At 38.6% G+C, this 4,901-nt stretch overlaps 1 long non-coding RNA gene across 1 annotated transcript; it reads right to left on the reverse strand.

Annotated features, from left to right (window-relative positions):
* Positions 1 to 2,265: 2,265 nt before the first annotated feature.
* On the reverse strand, positions 2,266 to 2,944 carry LOC147269960 (uncharacterized). The gene is made up of 3 exons (XR_015115655.1): positions 2,882 to 2,944; positions 2,664 to 2,762; positions 2,266 to 2,316 (listed from the first exon to the last, which is right to left on the reverse strand). It is a non-coding gene; the product is annotated as an uncharacterized LOC147269960 (long non-coding RNA).
* Between the last annotated feature and the right edge of the window lie 1,957 nt (positions 2,945 to 4,901).

Below are 4,901 nucleotides of genomic sequence, written 5' to 3' on the forward strand. Positions count from 1 at the left end.
ATGTGGTGAGAGTTGCTACGAACCTCAAAATGATGCTACAGTGATGTAATGAGAGTTCCTACGTATCTCAAAATGATGCTGAAGTAATGTCGCGAGAGTTGCGACTATCCTCAAAATGATGCGACAGTGATGTGGTGAGAGTTGCTACTAACCTAAGAAATGATGCGACAGTGATGTAGTGAGAGTTGCTACTAACCTAAGAAATGATGCGACAGTGATGTAGTGAGATTTGCGACTAATCTCAAAATGATGGTACAGTGATGTAGTGAGAGTTGCTACGATGCTCAAAATGATGCTTACAGTAATGTTGTGAGAGTTGCTTAAAACCTCAAAATAATGCTACAGTCATGTCGTGAGAGTTGCGACTATCCTCAAAATGATGCGACAGTGATGTAGTGAGAGTTGCCACGCTCCTCAAAATGATGTTAAGTGATGTAATGAGAGTTGCGACAAACCTAAGAAGTGATGCTATAGTGATGTCGTGAGAGTTGATACTAATTTCAAAATAATGCTAAAGTGGTGTTGTGAGAGTTGCTACGAACCGCAAAATGATGCTACAGTGATGTGGTGAGAGTTGCTAAGAACCTCAAAATGATGGTACAGTGATGTAAAGACAGTTGCTAGGAATCTCAAAATGATGCTCCAGTAATGTCGTGAGAGTTGCGACTATCCTCAAAATGATGCGACAGTGATGTAATGAGAGTTGCTACAAATGTCCAAATGATGCTTAAGTGATGTAATGAGAGTGGCTACAAACCTAAGAAATGATGCTACAGTGATATAATGAGAGTTGCTACAAATGACCAAATGATGCTAGAGTGATGTAATGAGAGTTGCTACAAACCTAAGAAATTATGCTACAGACATGTGCTGAGAGTTGATAGTAATTTCAAAATCATGCTAAAGTGATGTAATGAGAGTTGCTACTTACCTGAGAAATGATGCGACAGTGATGTGGTGAGAGTTGCTACGAACCTCAAAATGATGCTACAGTGATGTAATGAGAGTTGCTACTTACCCAAGAAATGATGCTACAGTGATGTGGTGAGAGTTGCTACGAACCTCAAAATGATGCTACAGTGATGTAATGAGAGTTCCTACTTATCTCAAAATGATGCTGCAGTAATGTCGCGAGAGATGCGACTATCCTCAAAATGATGCGACAGTGATGTCCTGAGAGTTGCTACGATCCTCAAAATGATGCGACAGTGATGTGGTGAAAGTTGCTACGATCCTCAAAATGAGGTGGCAATGATGTAGTGAGAGTTGATACAAATCTCAAAATGATGCTGACAGTGATGTAGTGAGTGTTGATACTAATCTCAAAATGATGCTAAAGTGATGTAATGAGAGTTGCTACAAATCTAAGAAGTGATGCTACAGTGATGTGGTGAGAGTTGATAGTAATTTCAAAATCATGCTAAAGTGATATAATGAGAGTTGCTACTTACCTAAGAAATGATGCTACAGTGATGAATTGAGAGTTGCTACAAATGTCAAAATGATGCGACTGATGTAGTGAGAGTTGCTACGATCCTCAAAATGATGCTATATTCATGTGGTGAGAGTTGATAGTACTTTCAAAATCATGCTAAAGTGATGTAATGAAAGTTGCTACATACCTAAGAAATGATGCTACAGTGATGTGGTGAGAGTTGCTACGAACCTCAAAATGATGCTACAGTGATGTAATGAGAGTTGCTACGAATCTCAAAATGATGCTACAGTGATGTGGTGAGAGTTGACAGTAATTTCAAAATCACGCTAAAGTGATGTCGTGAGAGTTGCTACGATCCTCAACATGATGCTAAAGTGATGTAATGAGAGTTGCGAATAACCTAAGAAGTGATGCTACAGTGATGTGGTGAGAGTTGATCGTAATTTCAAAATAATGCTAAAGTGGTGTAGTGAGAGTTGCTACGAACCGCAAAATGATGCTACAGTGATGTCTTGAGAGTTGCGACTATCCTCAAAATGATGCGACAGTGATGTAATGAGAGTTGCTACAAATGTCCAAATGATGCTGAAGTGATGTAATGAGAGTGGCTCCAAACCTAAGAAATGATGCTACAATGATGTAATGAGAGTTGCTCCAAATGACCAAATGATGCTAGAGTGATGTAATGAGAGTTGCTAAAAACCTAAGAAATTATGCTACAGACATGTGCTGAGAATTGATAGTAATTTCAAAATCATGCTAAAGTGATGTAATGAGAGTTGCTACTAACCGAAGAAATGATGCTACAGTGATGTAGTGAGAGTTGCTACGAATCTCAAAATGATGGTAACAGTAATGTAGTGAGAGTTGCTTCGAACCTTTAAATAATGCAAAAATAATGTGGTCAGAGTTGCTCCGAATATCAAAATAATGCGAAAGTGATGTCGGAAGAATTGCTAATGATCTCAAAATGATGTGACACTGATGTAGTAAGAATTGCTAATGAACTCAAAATGATGCTAACAGCAAAGTAGTGAAAGTTTCGAATAACCTCAAAGTGATGCTGACAGTCATGTAGTAAGAGTTTCTATTAACCTCAATTTAATGCTACAGTGATGTGGTGAGAGTTGATAGTAATTTAAAAATCACGCTAAAGTGATGTAATGAGAGTTGCTACATACCTAAGAAATGATGCTCAAGTGATGTGGTGAGAGTTGCTACTTACCTAATAAATGATGCTACAGTGATGTGGTGAGAGTTGCTAGGAACCTCAAAATGATGCTACAGTAATGTCGTGAGAGTTGCTACGATCCTCAAAATGATGCTAAAGTGATGGAATGAGAGTTGCGACAAACCTAAGAAGTGATGCTACAGTGATGTCGTGAGAGTTGCTACTTACCGAAGAAATGATGCTACAGTGATGTGGTGAGAGTTAATACGAACCTAAAAATGATGCTACAGTGATGTAATGAGAGTTGCTAGGAATCTCAAAATGATGCTCCAGTAATGTCGTGAGAGTTGCGACTATCCTCAAAATTATGCTACAGTGATGAAATGAGAGTTGCTACAAATGTCCAAATGATGCTAGAGTGATGTAATGAGAGTTGTTACAAATCTAAGAAATTATGCTACAGTGATGTAATGAGAGTTGCTAGAAACCCAAGAAATGATGCTACAGTGATGTGGTGAGAGTTGATAGTAATTTCAAAATCACGCTGAAGTGATGTAATGAGAGTTGCTACTTACCTAAGAAATGATGCTACAGTGATGTGGTGAGAGTTGCTACGAATCTCAAAATGATGCTACAGTGATGTGGTGAGAGTTGACAGTACTTTCAAAATCACGCTAAAGTGATGTCGTGAGAGTTGCTACGATCCTCAACATGATGCTAAAGTGATGTAATGAGAGTTGCGAATAACCTAAGAAGTGATGCTACAGTGATGTGGTGAGAGTTGATCGTAATTTCAAAATAATGCTAAAGTGGTGTAGTGAGAGTTGCTACGAACCGCAAAATGATGCTACAGTGATGTCTTGAGAGTTGCGACTATCCTCAAAATGATGCTGAAGTGATGTAATGAGAGTTGCTACAAATGTCCAAATGATGCTGAAGTGATGTAATGAGAGTGGCTCCAAACCTAAGAAATGATGCTACAGTGATATAATGAGAGTTGCTACAAATGACCAAATGATGCTAGAGTGATGTAATGAGAGTTGCTACAAACCTAAGAAATTATGCTACAGACATGTGCTGAGAATTGATAGTAATTTCAAAATCATGCTAAAGTGATGTAATGAGAGTTACTACTTACCTGAGAAATGATGCGACAGTGATGTGGTGAGAGTTGCTACAAACCTCAAAATGATGCTACAGTGATGTAATGAGAGTTGCTACTCACCTAAGAAATGATGCTACAGTGATGTGGTGAGAGTTGCTACGAACCTAAAAAGGATGCTACAGTGATGTAATGAGAGTTGCTACGAATCTCAAAATGATGCTCCAGTAATGTCGTGAGAGTTGCGACTATCCTCAAAATGATGCGACAGTGATGTCATGAGAGTTGCTACAAATGTCCAAATGATGCTAGAGTGATGTAATGAGAGTTGCTACAAACCTAAGAAATGATGCCACAGTGATGTAATGAGAGTTGCTACAAATGTCCAAATGATGCTAGAGTGATGTAATGAGAGTTGCTACAAACCAAAGAAATGATGCTACAGTGATGTGGTGAGAGTTGATCGTAATTTCAAAATCATGCTAAAGTGATGTAATGAGAGTTGCTACTTACCTTGGAAATGATGGTACAGTGATGTGGTGACAGTTGCTATGAACCTCAAAATGATGCTACAGTTATGTAATGATAGTTGCCTCTTACCTAAGAAATTATGCTACAGTGACGTGGTGAGAGTTGCTACGAACCTCAAAATGATGTGACGGTGATGTGGTGAGAGCTGCTACGATCCTCAAAATGAGGTGGCAGTGATGTAGTGACAATTGATACTAATCTCAAAATGATGCTAAAATGATGTAATGAGAGTGGCTACAAACCTAAGAAGTGATGCTACAGTGATGTGGTGAGAGTTGATAGTAATTTCAAAATAATGCTAAAGCGGTGTAATGAGAGTTGCTACTTCCCTAAGAAATGATGCTACAGTGATGTAGTGAGGTTTGCTTCGAACCGCAAAATGATGCTACAGTGATGTAATGAGAGTTGCTACGAATCTCAAAATGATGCTGGAGTGATGTAATGAGATTTGCTACAAACCTAAGAAATGATGCTACAGTAATGTCGTGAGAGTTGCGACTATTCTCAAAATGATGCCACAATGATGTATTGAGAGTTGCTATGATCCTCAAAACGATGCTACAGTGATGTGGTGAGAGTTGCTACGATCCTCAAAATGATGCTACAGTGATGTTATGACAGTTGCTACTAACCTAAGAAATTATACTGACAGTGTTGTG

The sequence above is a fragment of the Aulostomus chinensis genome, chromosome 1 (assembly GCF_037954235.1).
Source record: "Aulostomus chinensis isolate RoL2024-O1b breed Wild chromosome 1, RoL_Achi_v1.0, whole genome shotgun sequence".
Classification (NCBI taxonomy): Eukaryota; Metazoa; Chordata; class Actinopteri; order Syngnathiformes; family Aulostomidae; genus Aulostomus; species Aulostomus chinensis.